Raw genomic sequence first — 17,472 nt, forward strand, 5'->3', positions numbered from 1 at the left:
AGGTTTCACAAACTGCAAAATAATATTCTACATGAAAGCTGTATAAACATGAAATATAGATTTGGCCTTAGTAAATGTACAATGTAAGATGATGTATTTAATATTCTGCATTTATTCAGTCTATTCCATATACTCATTAGTGTTGTACACATGTATTCATATACACATTCATATTGTCATTTTATTTTTAATTTACGGGGTGCTTCTTGCAAAGGGGTGATTTATTTTTATTAGTATTTTTTTTAAGTCTGAAATTTGTCAGTACTATACTTTCTCCACTACAGTGTGCTATGCATTTCAGTATCCCCTTCACTATAGTGTGCTATACATTTCAATATCCCCTTCACTATAGTGCGCTATGCATTTCAATAACCCCTTCACTATAGTGAGCTGTGCATTTCAATAACCCCTTCACTATAGTGAGCGATGCATTTAAATGAACTGATGTCAGGACCTAGGACCTGCATACTCAGTATTACTTATTACTTTGTCTGTCTTATCTTTTCCAAAATGGCTAAAAATGAAATGAAATGAAATTATTCCTCTGTAATAACTGTTGGCAAAACATATTTCTAGTATAATTTGTTATTAATTGCGAGGCATAAACATGTATTTCCTCTGATTTCTACTGTGGAACCTTCACAGCACGTTTTTAATTAAAGCCACATAAATTTAATGAAGTCCATTAGTGTTTTAAATCACATTGTTGAGGACATTGATTTCATTATCCTGATCCTAAATGCCATGCATTGTGAAGGTCTGAGTGTTTTCTTTTGAAATTATTTACACAGGGCTCAATGTAAAGGTCTTAAATACCCTACCTTATTGTTCTCCTTGCCCCGAATCTGCACAATGGCACTCTACACCATATGACAAGGTTACTCATTCATGCATCTCTCTCGCTCTGTTCTTCCCAAGTGACAGTTTGAGTTTAGGAAATGACCTGTTTTGTTTTAAATATGTGTTATTTTGACAAAAATTGAAGAATGTTTAAACTATATTCCCCTTTTTTTTTGGTACTTTACTGATAAATACATCTGGTTTCAGGAACGAAAAGCAAGAGCAACATCAAATTCGTTTTTTTTTTTTTTTTTTTTTTTTGACAAATTCAATTGAGGTAAAGGCCCCTTTGCTTCACCTTGAAATTCACACTGACATACATGCTTGAGTTTGATTATTAGTTGCTTGAAGGCATGCAGCTTGTTGATTAGAAATGTACAGGGGGTGAATTCCAATTGAGAGCGGTATGATGTTCTGGAGTTTATTCAAATGCTTAAGTGTGGTGTGCGGCAAAGTCAGGGTTAGGAAATCGCCTGTTTTAGTCAGAGAATATCAGAATGTTATTCAACAAGATAAGGAAGAGAACAACAAATATTTCAAATACACCAATCTGTTGATTTAATAGCATTCGAGGGTAGAATAATTAAATCTACACTACCTTGGTTCTCATGTATTCAATTTACTGCAGTAGCTTTTGTACTTCCCAAGGAGATGTTCTGATTTTAACTTTTACCTTAGGGTCTATGAGTGTTTTTGAAGTTATGGAAGCATAACATTTCATATTTCACAAGACTCAGAAATCAATAGAGGTTAAACTATTAACTTGTATTTTTCTTCTGAATCCTATTTAATAAAACTAAACAAAAAGAAAAAAAAAAGTATGTGTAAAAAATACATTAAAAAAAAACAAACAAACAACAAAAAAGAAGCTGCTGACCTTTGGTGTGAAACTGAAAGGTTGCATGTGTATGGTGTGCTATGTATTAAATGAGCGGTTTATTCATCTATCTATTGGGCCTGGTCAGAAATGACTGGTACATGGATTGATCTGAAATAAAGCTCTTCCCGAACCTTTTTATACAGAGGAAGATTTGAAAAAGAGTAGGGCTAGAAAAGGGCTTTGACTATTGAAGTAAACAAGAGTAATCTGATTACGTTCTCCGGGTTCTTCACGGCGCTCATGAAGTTTTCCGATAGTTGGGTGTAATGGCTGTTGTGTGAAACACCATCCAGTCAGTGGATATAGCTGTATGGCAGTGGATTATTTCACAATCCGGTGATTCAACATGCATGTTAAATTGACACTTGGATGCAGTTCTGGAATGCTTGCACTCGCACGCATGGAATTATAGCCATTTTTTAGGATGCATTTAAAAACCTCTTAAAATCTCACATACCATTTCAATGTTTCTGGAATCTGGCAAAATCGAGTTCTACACTTCACTGACCTGTGACCAAAGGTGGCTTCCGCATTGTGCTCATGTGACTTTTAAAATAGTGGTCTGTCTTTCAGTGTTTCTACGGTCACTGTTCACATGCTACTGAGAGAGGGGAAAAAAAAATAGAACATTCATAAAGTACTGTTTGAGTGCAATAAATATAGCACTCGAGGAACATTTTTGGAATATCCTCTGTATACTTTTATCAGTCTCACCTGAACAATGACCATAGTATAGTGTATAGAACAAGTGTACTATATAGCGAGAAAGTTAGTGTAACCCTCAGTTAAACAGCTGGATTCTAGGAGTCCTTGACTTGAGCTCCTCATCTGTATAGGGTGATTTGGAACAGTGCAGGTACCCAGTCATTGTGTAATTGGATTTGACGGATTCTAAGATGAGATCCACTTAAAAATAATAATACTACATTTAAAAAATACTCTGCCCTTTTAAATAATAAAATGTTAAACTCGGCACAGCACTTTCATTTGTACTCTGCCAAAGAACCTGATCTTTGGAAATGGAGGGTAAGCCTGTCCAGATTAACAATGTTGGTTTGGGCTCAGCATTCTCATTTCACTCACAATAATAGTGACATAGGCCTCAGAGGGATAGAGCAGAGACCACTTAACCCATTTAGCATTTCAATCGCATCATATTTTCAGCAGGCTTTTATTCAATTTCAGACCAATAGGTTAGCATTTTGAAAATTGGTTATTTAAAATAGATTTTTTTTTTTTTTTAATCTATGAAGAAAACCAATACCCAAATACAGAAAATACTTTTTTTTTTCTTTTCTTCAAGATATATTCTACTGTCAATATAGTATTTTCCTCAATAAGGATGGAGATATTTTTAAATGCATATAGTTCAAAGTGATCTTAAATCAAGGTATTTTTGTCTGGCTCAACTTAGGCAGCAGTGTGTATGTGTATTTATAACAGAGTCTAACATCTGATCTTGAATCATGAATTCAGTAATCTTTACCTGAGGTTTTATGGAACAGGAACGAGGGTAAAACAGTAAAGCATCACTGATCCCTTAATTAACATCACTTAATTAAGTCATCTCTTGGGAGCATTCTAAAAATGTAAATATGTAGGGATAATATATATATATATATATATATATATATATATATATATATATATATATATATATATATATTATCTTAGGCCACATTAAATGATGTTTTTTTTTTTTTTTTTTAATAAATGCTAATTAAATAAAGCATTTTATACGTCAGGCCCTATTTTCCTCTCTGCCGTAACGCATAACTAATTGTAGTAAGGCTAAAATTATTCAATATATGTGTTAACAACCTTTTCATATTTTGGCTTTCTTTTTTTTTTTTTTAGACTGGGATATTTAACTTAATTGAAGGCATTTTCAACACAACCTAATAAGGGAAAGTGGAAAATCCAGACTTAAAGGCTTTGAAGAAGTCACCATACATGTATGAAGACATTGAGTGAGCTCTCTGTGTCCCAGGTCTAACATCGTGCTGTTCCTGGTAACAGTCTTCATGCACAGCTGTGGCCTGTCTCTGAGCATCTGTGCCAACGTGTATAACAAGACTGTAACATGTAGAGTAGTGTGCATGTCTCTGCCACCACTGACTGTGTAGAGCTGTTTTAAAACATCCCTGTGGGATTAACAGGTTACGTTTATATGGGTGGTGTTTAACACAGAGTGGGTTTAATGTTTATACAATACACGATGGTATGTTCAAAGCCAAGGTAACCATGGCGGCTCATTGGAGATATCAGTATTCAGTTGAGGGCATAGTCTCAGATGTTCATTTTGATTAAGATAGCAGGATATTTCTTGGGGAACTTTGCAGTAGGTGGTGTGACTCTCTTTAGTTTTGGGCTAACATTTGGATCCATTCTTACAAGGGCCCAAAAAGAAAGCTGTTCTTGCTTCGAGTCCTCTTGTAAAGTGTATTTAATGTTTTAGTTCATTATGTATGTGATCCAGTATCCCGTGAAACCTGAGGACCTGATCAAACACAATTGCTTGGTGTGTTTTTTTTTTTTTTTTTTTTTTTTAATTCTCGTTGTCTGTTTTACAGCTGGGTACAGAGTTTTGGCCATGAAGGCTTGGGACTACTATTGGACACTTTGGAGAGATTACTTTACAAAAAACAGTAAGACCTACTTTACTTTTCCTTTTACAGTGAGTTGTTCATGTCTTCAGTTATTTAATCTTGAGCAATAATTACACATTTTATTTACACAAATCCTTCTAATTAAACCTGCTGTTTTTTTTTTTCTTTCCCACAAAAGTCAAGAATTTGACAAGATTGAAAAGAAGAGTCAACATAAAGTCATACAGTGCTTGAAGGCCTTCATGAACAATAAGGTAACACAGTGTAATTATTATAGTGGATGATATTGGCCTCTTCATCGGTTTTATGTACTGGTCACATTCAGCAAATATGATCAGATTCAGAGCAGCTGACCTTGTTAGTCTATGATTAATCATTAATGTAGTGGATACGCCTGGCAACAGGGTTAAAATTCCTCAAGGATAAATCATTGTGTTGTCCTTATTAAATGAGTTTGGGCAGGGTACACGATGCTGTGTGGATGTCAGGGTGTCGTACGATCAGGAGTGAATTCTTTGGCGCTCCATTATTACTTTAACATGCTGTTTTAAAAACATTAAACATGTCATTTTTATTCTACTTGCAAGTTACTTGTACACAGCAGTCAGGGCCATTATGAAGTAACAAAAGGATAATGCGACAGAATGTAAATAATGCAGCTAATAGGTAAAAGGTTAAAACACTTGTTGATTTGCATCTTAAAATCGACATGACAAAGGAAACTAGTAAGTGGCCTGGGTACACCTTTCAAAGTTTAATTTACACTGAAAGGAGCTGGTTGATTCTGACAAAGTAGATTGATGTTAGGTGCTATTTAATGTTTTAAGTGAGCTGTTAAGATTTGCTGTAAAGCTTTGTGCACACTCTGACTAGTTCCTATCGACCTGAAGAGTTTGCAGGATGGCATTGGCTTATTGATCTGTGTGAAGATGGAATTTCAAATATTTGTGGCCATCTAAGGTAACTGATGCTGGTTAGCGCCATTATCTGTGTGTTTAAGAGCACTATTCCTATTCACACTTTACACAAAGTTAATCATATCAAATAAACAACCGGTTTTTCAACACACTAGTTGATCAACTGACTGACAGTGTAGGAGAGATTATATTTACTGATGCATTTAAATACTGTTCTCTGATGTATTTGAAAACTAAATTCAGTAAATAATTAACTGAACCGGCAATGTCATACATGTTGAATTGACAGATGAGTTTGTCTGGAAGGGGTGATGGCATAAACTGACTAGCAAACTTAAATCACCAAGTTTAGGTGTTTGACCTTTTTATTCTGGTAAATGTTTCATTAATTGCCTAAACAGTCTGGTCATCTGTGGATGATTGAAAAGACAATGCATAGAAATTCATAATGAGGGAAGCACATTGCAGCACGGTAAGACAAGGTTTTGCATTTGCAACGGAATTATTGACACATGGATTTATTCTTAGACAGTTATTACATTAGTTTATGTTTCCAAGTAGTGGTATATTATAATTTGCAGCTAACAAAATACTTTGACCAATCTGTCCTCTCCTGCTCTTCCATTCACTGTACAGGTTAGGTCTTAAATGTGCTGTTTTGAAAGAACCCTATAGTATGGTATCTTTAAGTTTTATTTAAACGTGTTTGTGTTTTTTAAACATGACATTTGTTTTACACTAGGTAAAAGAAAGCTATCTGTTTGCTTTTTTGCCTGCCAGGAAGTCTGTTACACTTACACTTCCTAGGTCGTTTCACCTGTTGTGCATAGCTTCACTTTATATAATTTAGTTTCCAAACATTAATTTTTCACCCTAAAATACTAACACTATTTAACATATCTTTATGAGCATCTATCTAGTTTTTTGGGAATCTCTTACTTTTTAAGTCAATATTGACTGAAAGAGAACATATTTGATTTCTGATTTATGTAATTCTTTGATGTACAATAACTTATATCCAGCTTCAGTATAAAGCGGTATTTTGGACCCGAGTGGTTGTCAGCTCTGTTTTGATGTTTCACCTTTGGGTACAGCCAATGAGAGCTTTAAGTAATCAATTCTAGTGTTGAGTACGAATGCTTACTCTATCCAGTCACTTGTAAAGAATGCTAATCTGTTTGGTGCAATATACAACCCACAATCTAGGGGCTTAAAATTAAAAAAAAAAAAAAAAAAAAAAAAGAAAAACACCAAGTCAGACTGTAAGTTAAATATTAGGGGGAAAACATTATTATAAAAATATTTGATATTCTTTTAGGGTGGTTGTTAAACTAGAAACGCAATAACATTTTGAAATATTTTGTGGACTTAAAGCTTTGTGAACAGATCCCAGCATCCTATTGTTTTATTTCCTTGAGAGGCTAGTGAAGACCTTTATTCTGGGATGTATTCAGGGTTTTAACAGGTTGCATTATGTGTTTCCTATTCCGAGCAGCTATCCATTATCTCATCCGGGCTTGTGTCTGGATTGTGGTACACTGTTCAGCACTAGCAATCACTAAACAGTGAAATCAAGCAAGCTGGAAGCAAGCCAGCTGTCAAATCAGAAATTACTCTTATCCTTAATTTGTTGAATTCTATTACTTTTTACTAGCATAATGACACATGGAGTAAAACTGCAGTTAGATAAAATGCATAATAAATAGCACATAAAGAAAACTATTCATAGTAGTTCCCTGTGAAGATTTATGTAAAACATCTGCAGTTGAAAACCTAGTTAATGAAATCTTGTTGCTTGGCTCTGGGAATCATCTATAATTCCTTTTTTTTTTTTTTTATAGCCGTAAATATTTAATTTTGAACAAATTGCTGTAAAGTGAAAAAATATGCCAGAGGAATCAGTTTTAAGATTTATTGAAAATAATAATCTTTTTACAAAAACAGTTTCTAACTCCTGGTGTTACATGTTTAGTGTTAAATAACCATTGATCCGGTCTCAGCTGAGCAAAGGAAATCCTGCACTTGAAGAGTATTTTTCTTACATCTAACAATATTCAGTTTGGGGACATGGTTGTTGGAGCACATAATGAAACCTGTTAATGAACTGATATCTTGATGGCGTCTAAGAAAATGGATTTCAAAATACATTGAATTACGTAGTGAATGATTACTTTTAGTTCTATTAGTTCTCTACTTCATTTTGAGCATTGTAGTTATTTCCTGTTCCTGTAGGGTTCAGTAAACATTCACTGTGCCTTCAACCTTTGAAATCATGGCTAATTAAAGGAACATTATACTTTTATTCAATAAGGAAGGATTTGGATCCTCAGTGGAATCCCATGAATGTAATCCAGGTTGTCGTTTCAGCCTTTAGGCTCTGGTTTCGTTAGCTTTTAATTGCTGTTATATATATATAATATATATATATATATATATATATATATATATAATATATATATATATATATATATAGATACTATATAATGTCTAGATATAGTCACTGATTTACATTCCTCAAATGACGATCATCCATTTATCCAAGGACAAAGTTATATGCAACCTGGCCTTATTTAACATTTGTCCTTGGATTCCAGTGTGCTACTAACCAGCATTCTGAAGATCATTAAAAGAATGAATTGATGAAGTAAACTGTTGAATTAAGGTGAGAAAAAAAAAAATAATAATAATAATTAGAGCTGCGTGACACCAGTTTTATATAGCAAAGATGCATGAACCACTGTTCTACTCTAACTGCAAATAGACTGACAAAAAAATAACTACATCCTAGGATTTCCCCATCTAAAAATGAAGCACTAATGCAGTTCTTGTGAAAGAATCTTTATAAAAGTGGTCTTTTTATCGATCATGCTCAGCGAATCGCAATGGGCTGGCTCCTCATTTCCCAAACCAGACCTGCACAGATTTTACATTGGCGTTTACAGCTTCAGGCATATCATTTGATATTGATGTAGCTACAGAAGAACCTAGTCAAGATTGCTCCTAAAGGTGTTACTGCTTAATTGTATTCCCCTTGGGAGGATAATTACTGGGAGAAGCATGCCCTTTGGCCATTAGAAGAATCGCTCTATGTGGCCATACTACTGTCGATGACATGTGCATTTCTGTTTACAATCGAGATATTAATCAATAGATCAAGTATAGTTTATTTCTGTTGCAGTTGTTTAATATCTCTTTAACCTTGTTCTTGTGAATGAAGTATGGGCTGGAGAGGATCCTGGGGGAGGAGAAAAGCCTTTCCCTGCTGGCCAGAGCCATCGAACCAAGGCAGCCTAACATGATGACAGATGTGGTCAAGCTACTGTCTGCAATTTGCATCGTCGGTGAGGAAAATACGTAAGTATTGTGAGAAAACAATGTGTTGACTCTGGTTCAGCTGCAGTTTTTAATGGGAGATGCATCATCCATCTGAACTTAACACTAATGCGTAGTTTAGAATTAGGCCAACTGTTTTAATCAAAAATTTATTTCGTTTTGAATTAATAAATTAAATAATTTATATTACTACTATTTTAACTATTTACATGTTGTATCATCTTGTGGATTGTCGATTCTAGATCATTATACAGAACAATCCTGTAACTTTACAGAAAGACTAATAGTTTCAGTATCACCATAATGGGAAATAAAAATGAACATATAGACTAGTTTACTGGTCTGTTGTTTTCAGGTCAAGTGTTTTTTCCTATACTGATAGAGCGGTCCACAGTTTTGAGTTGAGATATTTTTTTCTAGCCCTTCATTCATGTCTGCAGTGTTGAAAATCGCAAGGAAAACAGACCAAGAGAAAAACATTTTGAAACGTTCTGTAGACTGATGATTGCTCATAAATGCTGATGATAATATCAGATACGTTCTTCACAGCAGTGTGGCTTTGTTAACATGAGAAGTCTGCCTATGAAGTTGCCTGTTTCAATGTTTTACTTGATAGTTTTCTATATTTATCTCAGAGGCCAATATTGAATTTTGTGTTTTTGTTTTATATATTGTCAGTTGAATTAGGCACGTCGTTTTCTGCTGGTGAAACTGCATATGGGACCAGGATTCTTTTGAATCCTGCTGTTTTTTTTTGCTGTGATGCAGGCAGCAATGCTATTGTTGATCTGCACAGAATAGCATTACCTAGTCAAGTGCTTCTTTTTTTATATACAATAAGGTGGAACTTGAGAGCAGATTTGCAACTTCTCATATGATTTGCTATATTTAATAATGATTCACTTTTCTATTTAGCCTTGAAAAGGTTCTGGAAGCAATAACTACTGCTGCGGAACTTAGAAACATTGAAAGGTTTCATCCCATAGTTGAAGGCCTGCGTGACCACTCAGTGCTGTTGCAAGTAAGTAATCCTCTTGTAAAAACAAAAAATGTTATGTGTTTTTTTTTTTTTTTTTCTCTTCTTCCTTTCCCTTCCCTGTGGTGTAAAAGATCTTTTAGGCTCTTATTTGCCATAGCCTACTGATCCTAGCTGAGGATGAACCAGCTAGCTCTTATACCTGTGATCAGACTCCTTGTCTAAATTGACCTTGTTTTGTGTAAAGCATGGGGTCTACCTGTAGTTTTAATGATCACATATTATTATTATTATGAAGAAGAAGAAGAAAAGGAGGAGGAGTTCCTAGGTTTAAGCAGAATTATTAAACCTTTCATATTTTTCATTAAAACTGTTTTCAATTTTGTTTGAGTTGCTTTTATAAGGGGAAACGTGGCCTCCTCCATATTATTTCATAATGCATTTGTATCTTCCATATGTCCCCATATAAAGACTAGAAGAGTTTTTATTTTTGTATTTTGTATCAGTCCCCATATGAGGTAGTCATGCATGAAAGGGTTAAAATACCACTAAGCCGGTTATGATTTTTTGTTTGTTTTTTAATCACTGTATTCAGCAGTGTTTAATTAAAACTTTAATAGCTGACATATATAGTTGTTTATTGAAGACATGCATACAAATCCCTCATGGAAAACTAATTCTGTTCCATCTCAGATGATGGACCTGCTCTTAGATTTGATAGATCTGTGACAGACAAAAGCCTTACAGCTGTCATTTCTTTGGCATGTGTGATCATTAATGTCGCTTTCAGCTGATTTTGAAACTAACACTTGACCTATACCGCATTGTTTAGACTGTCATTACTGGGACTGGAAGGCTGTATGCTTGTGATGCTTCGATTTTTAATTTTTTTTTTCTCTTCACTCAAACCGTTGTGTGCATATTTAATATTTCATCAATACGCCTCTTGGGGAAAGTGGGGGAGGCTTTCCTAAGTTCATACACACATTATTTGTTATATTTGAGATATTAAGGTAAAATGTGTAAGGAAACTTGACAAACTTTTCTGTAAGTGCCTTTGGGCATCTCGCCCAACCACCCCTACAGGTCATTTTGTACCAGTTAAAGACCTCCATGTAGTTCGTTAATGCTAAAATAACACGCTCCAGGCTCGTATTACCTCCATGCCAGAGTGCCTGGCAATGATTAAGCTCAACAGAGGACCAATCAAGACTGTCATTTTGCCTTCCATTGAAAAGAAAATGTTCAAGCTATGTATAAAAGTACCTCCAGAAGTCGTCTGAATTTGAAGGTTTGGTTAAGTGATTGTTATTTGTTATCAACCACCGGTACCTGAACGAGATGCCTAATCATCGTGTGCTCGATAACACAGTGGCTGCTTTTGGGGATTTTGTGTTTTGGTTCATTATTAAATTGCCTGCAGTAATTCTGCATTGTCACTGGAGGCCGCAACATTTCTGAAGACAATCATTTGACATGAACAATTTTTTAGACATTTCAAGTAAGAAAATTACTAGTTTAAACATCTATTTTTTAAAAGCTTTTCAAATGCAAATTTGTGTTGAGCATAATATTTCCCTGATGGGTGGTGGGGAAATGTACACTAACCTCAGGCAATGGGGGTGGGGGGGTGTTAGTGTAATTACATCTCAAAGTAATTACACTATTTGCTCTGACTCCCTACCAACCTACTGTACCTGCTAAATGAAAAAAGGGGATCTCATATTTTGGTCTATCTGGTACTCCAGTACTACTTCAGTGGAAGTTGTCCTAGATGTAAGCAACAAATACAAAAGGAGTGGATTGATAATAATCATTATTTTAATGTTCAGAATATATTGCACTCCCATTTACAAAATTTAGAAGCATCTGTAGGCAGGTTGCATGTACAATATTATACTTTAGAAGGTGTTCAGTATACACAAGTATTAATATTCTATATAGTATAACTTGGTGTATGTGATAGGGTAGCATATATGCACATTTATATAAGGGAACCAGGTATGCTTTTTTCCCCCGTGTGCCAGGTTCTGTTCATACTTAGTCAAATACTTTGCCTGACTACTAAGATAAATTCTGTCAGGGAAGCTAATGTGCAAGGTTGGTCCTGTGTGCTTTGCAATAACGAATCTTTTGTTTATTATGCTTTTGGCCTCAACTGTTGGGAGAAACAAAAAGTCTGTCAAGCTGGAATACGTCCAATAAAATGTGCCAAAAGCAAATGAAAAAATGAGTGAAAAAACTAAGAAACAATGAATTACAGACGTAAAGCATTTCATGGTTGCAGGCTTTTCTTGCTTTATTGATACATCAGGTTATTATTTTTAAATACATAATATTAAATACTTTAGATGTCCCTGAATTGTGTGTGTGTGTGTGTGTGTGTATAAAAAAAAAAAAAATAATAATAATTTGCTTTTCCTGGGTTGCTATATTTATAATACTGGTTATTATCTTTTAGTGATTTTAACACAATTATCTTTAATCATTTTACAGTTAGGATATCACACCTTGAAGCAATTGAATTGGGAATTGCACACACACACACCCACATCATTGTTATTGGCATTTCATTGTTGCAATTGCAGTGAATAGAATTAATCTGAAGAGCATTCTGTATTAATATTGTCTGATGGTCTTGGCTCAAACATTGGAGACTGCACACTATACAGTGTTTTAGTGCCATCACTGCTAAGCACCCACGTTATTGCCATTCAAAGAGTAATAGGTAAATGGAAAACCATGCCTCTCTTCATGTAAAGAAAAATGAAAGCAAAGAGCTGGGTTTTACTCCACATATTGATTAAAGATCGTATGACATAACCTTTAATCTTGTAAAGTTGGGTTAACAACAGTTAAATGAACATCTCCCACACACACTGTGCATGAAAAGAATGATCTGCTTCTGCAACATTTGCAGTATGGACCCTTTGTTTCCGAAGTACCAGAATTTTATTTTATTTTATTTTTTAAATAGTAACACTGTCTTCAAGCTTCATCCATCAACTAAAACTTTAAATACTCTTCTTTTGATCAAAAATTATGGCTTCAATATTTAGTAGTGCTTGTCAGTCGTCTTCCAAAATTAAACTTTGTTAAATGTTGATGACATATAACTTGATGTGAACTTATGGGTTGATACACGGTAATAATGGTAGCAGTCCACCCCATCTAAGAAGATCATATTTAATACATTTTGCTACTGGATTTTTTTATTCTTTAAGGCATTTTTATTGGTATTCCCTGTGCTGTTGGATGGATAGATCAATTAAGTAATACATACATGATTGTGTATTTTTTAAACATTATTTTTTTAATAAAGTTAATGTATTCTGGATTAAATTTTGCTTTGCAATCTTAACTCGTTATTCAGTGTACATTAGAGTGTTACAAATGTATCAAGGAAACCCATCTGCTGTTGGGCTTAAGGGGATGCGCTTACTAAATTATGTTAATAAGCACCTTTATTTGGGAGCAGCGTTAACAGAAAGATCAAATCAGATTTTGTGTTTAACAATATGCCTCGGCACACTATATAGACTGGCTTGTATCTCGTAGCTGATTGTGTGTTCCTTTTTTACCACGGGCTTTGCACTCTGGATTGATTTATAAAAATATTAAAAATAATAATAATAATAATAATAATAATAATAATAATATAATAATAATAATAATAATAATAATAATGAAAATCCCTCAAGTCATGTTCTATAACGCAGTTTTAATTTTAAGTGGTCTCTCGTTTGTTAACGGCCCTGCCTTTGAAAGCTGAAGGTTTTGTCCTTAGCCATTTTTCTTTAGCAATTTAAAATGTGCTCCATTTGTTTAATTTTGCCATGTAGCTAGCTGTCTACAAGATGAAGCATGTAGGCAGATCATCAACAAGCAGCTAGGTAGAAAGGAAGCACAGCGTGGTTCGGCAGGATACCAGTGTAGTTGTGATGCTTTATGTTTATATCACAACAGATGCTGAATGCATTTCAGATCCTGTATGAAATTACAGGAGGTTTAACATTCACAAGAATATACCCAACATATCCACCTTTTTTTTTTTTTTTTTTTTTTTTATGTAGAAGTACTATAGTCTGTTTTTGAATACCTGTATTTATTTCATATTATTTTTGTTTGTAGCACCCTTGATGTTGGAGCTAATTAAAAATCAACATTGTTTATTTCATTTCTTAATATCCAGTTACTGTAATGTGTAGTTTTGTACAACTCTCTTGTTGTTTCTATTTGCCTAATAGTAACAGACTCAAGTCAGTCCCTTTTCATCCTTTTTCAATGGGTCCTGTTTCTGAAGACTCCAAAAAGCAGAATTTCTGGATTAAGGTGATTTTAGACATTTCCACTCTGCAACTGTGAAAATGGAAAACTTAGGGGCTCCCGAGTGGCGCATCCAGTTGCTCTGCATGGAGAGCAGGATGCTCCCTATAGCCTGGAGATCGAAGGTTCAAATGTCGTGGCTGGAATAGTTAGTAGTAAACATGGTAAATAGTGATCTAAAGTGGCTAAAAAGTGACATTTTCATGCGTAGCTGGAATAGTTAGTAAACATGGCAAATAATGATATAAACAGCAGTAGATCATGATTTTTCCAACTATCCAAGTTGCTGATAACCCAAACTCAGCATTGAATTTAAAGATAAACAGTCCCAGATAATTCAGGAGATGTTCCAGCTTCTTGTGGGCTCCATACCCAGACTTGGTCAAGCTGTTGACGCTGCAGGGGGTGGCTCAACTTGCTTACAATGAAGACTGCAGCATGTTGACAACTATAATACTATAAGGGATATGGGTATGCACATTTATGTGGGACTGAACTGTACATTTTGGCATTGATAACATGGATATTTCCCCTCATTTCTTTGTGTTTGTGTTCTAACAAGATATGGCAACTGGCAGCTGGAGAAGGTTGATATCAAGTGCTTTGGGTTTATTGTTGAGTGGTTTTAAATATTGACCGCAATATGTAAGTGTAGCAATCTGCAAATTAAGGGATACTTTTTCTAGCTTGGTATTTGTGTTTACTTTGCAACAGATTTGTTTAACTAAATTTGGCAACACTTGGCATGAAGTGATTTCGCTTGCAGCAGTGTGGGGGTAATAGAATGTATACACTCTGCCTTGTAAGAAATAGGATGTGTTGAAAATAGTATGGCTTGCTTGCTTTAAAAATGTAAATAGACATGGCAATAAAAGTGGAATGTGTGAAAAATCACAATACTGCTACATTTGTGTCCTTTTAACATTGAACTTCAATTTTCTGACTGCGTTCTGCTGTAGGAGGCTTGTATGCAGCTCATCAATGCTCTTGTTACATCTTCTGATGATTTGGACTTCAGGCTTCACATCAGAAATGAATTTATGCGCTGTGGACTGAAAGCGATATTGCCAGTAAGTGCCCTGTAGACTGACTCTGTATTAATATTTAAATCAGTTGTCCACTTGAGTGAAAAATGATAAAATGCCTTTCCGAATAATGTATTAACCTGTATGAGGTTTTTGTATTATTATTGTGCACCATTTTGTTCCATCTTACTTTTTTTTTTTCTGTGTAACAAAAGTGCATTGTATTCCCCTTTCTTTGCAGGCTAACAGGATGTAGGATGGTACACATTTAAATTGATGCAAGATTGATGTCCCTTTTTTATAATTTAATATGGCAGTCATCCATCTGGGTTAACTGAAAGGGGGAACAGCATAGCTAGCAGAATAGAGGATCTACTGATGTGTAAATTGTAAGGATAAGAGAACGTTTTTAAAATAATAAAACCTCACCCCTTTTTTACTGCACCTTTTTTTTTTTATTCCTTTGCAGCATCTGAATATCATTAAAAGTGATGCGCTGGACATCCAGCTCAAAGTGTTTGAAGAGCACAAAGAAGAAGATATGATTGAGTTCTCTCATCGTCTAGAGGATATTAGATGTGAATTGGAATATCCTTTTAACCAGTAGATCTAGATGAGCACTCCATACGTGTGGGTTATCAAATGATCTTCATTATATATCATATATCATATAACTCATACCTCAAACTATTCATACTATATCTAGTACATCACTCTTGTGATACATGTATTTCTTAAGCATTGCAGATCTTGCATACAAAGAATGCATAATATAGCACTGTAGAACTAATGATATAATATTATTAAGTGTTTTTGTGCATTGTTGTTACTCATAAAAAGTATTTTGTGGATAAGTCTGTTCAAGTAGCTCCCCCACATTTGCCCTGTGAACAAACCTGAAGCCTGCCCTGTACTGCTTCTGTGACTGCTGTTCACTGTGGGTTATTGAGATCTCATGTTCTTTTGTGTCCATGACATTCTAAACCCAGGATTCCAGAATTGAAAGGCTAACTCTGCATTTTATTATTATTATTATTATTATTATTTATTATTATTATTATTATTATTATTATTATTATTATTATTATTATTATTATTTTTGTATATAAAGCTGCTTGTAGTTTAGATTAAAACCACCATATCTGGGATTACAAGCACAATTGTTATCAACTAAACAGTAACACTAGTGGAATAATTTGAATTCTAAATTCGATGAACAGAAAAAAAATAATTAGCTATATTTCAAGTCACTGATCCCTGCTTATGTAAATGTTTCTTGATATTGCTGTTATAGCTAAGTTTTTGTTAGTTTTGAGGGTTTATCTAGGGTTTATTTTTATTTTTTAAAGTATTTTTTATTAATAATGTATCTAATTTTCCATCAAGAATCGCACTTGAGCAGAAGTGGTCACTGCGGTCAGGTACAGGGAGGTGAACTAGCCACTGCTAACTTCCTCCTTAACCCTATGGGAGTGCAAAGTCCAATGCAGCACCCCCTCTGGGACCCTATCTAAGACTGGCAAGTTGGCATGTGTGTGATTCAAACCACATTCACTTTGGCTCCCCCTGCACTTCAAGTAGCGAAGCTTCTTACAAGGTAAACCATGGGGACACCCAAGCAATATGGATAACAATGTTAGTAGCTGCACGTGACAGCGCCTTTCCTTAACGTTGGCTTACTGATGTCAATGATGTCTACCACATGGTGCTGAACATGGTAAAGGATACGGATGCAGAAGGTTATTTTCTCTCCATTCTACAGCATTTGATGCTAATCCAGAACGACTATTTTGTAAGGTAAGGGTATCACCGTTGCAATATCATGTTATTCTGATGGTTTAATAATAATTTGTTATGTTTAACCATTGTTTCTAATGCCTACTGATAATCTGTCTATATTGACAAAGACCTATATTTTCTGATGTAACACCTCTTAACATGCAGACAAAAATCTCGTGGGCTTGAAAAAAGCAAGTGTTCTATGATTTGCCCAAAATCCAGACGTTAAACTGGGAGCACCGTGACAAGATGTTTTTGAAATAAAAAAAAATAACAGGCAATTTCAAACGGAGAAAAGGCAAAACAATGTTCAGTACGATATTTGGTCAATGCCTCAAAGCGTGCAATGCGTGCTGAAAGCCAAAGGTGGAGTTAAATTAAATTGGTTTAAAGGCAAAATAAAACGCTAGTTTTCAGAGGCTTTTTTTTATTATTACACTGTTCATGTTGTATTAAATAAATATATAGTAACTGAATTGTGGTGAAAGACTTGTCAGAATGCCAGTAGCCCCTGAATCCACTCACATTACTGCTGAGAGAGACTTGCAGCGAATATATAGCAAATACTAAGTGGAGCTTCACTTAACGCCTGTATATCCCATCAGTCACTGTATAATTGTACCACATTACGTTTTCTATTTATGTATCGATTTTAGACTGCATGTATATTTACACAAACGGTTTTAAAAAAATGTGGCCGAAGGTGATGTACATGAAAACCATTCCATAACACCCCCCCCCCCCCCCCCCCACCACCCCCCCCCCCCCCCCCCCCCCCCCACCCCCC

At 34.9% G+C, this 17,472-nt stretch overlaps 1 pseudogene; it reads left to right on the forward strand.

The window, feature by feature from the left end:
* LOC121321104 overlaps window positions 1–17,472 on the forward strand; it is a 247,435-nt pseudogene that overhangs the window by 104,206 nt on the left and 125,757 nt on the right.

Source organism: Polyodon spathula, chromosome 9, assembly GCF_017654505.1.
Source record: "Polyodon spathula isolate WHYD16114869_AA chromosome 9, ASM1765450v1, whole genome shotgun sequence".
Classification (NCBI taxonomy): Eukaryota; Metazoa; Chordata; class Actinopteri; order Acipenseriformes; family Polyodontidae; genus Polyodon; species Polyodon spathula.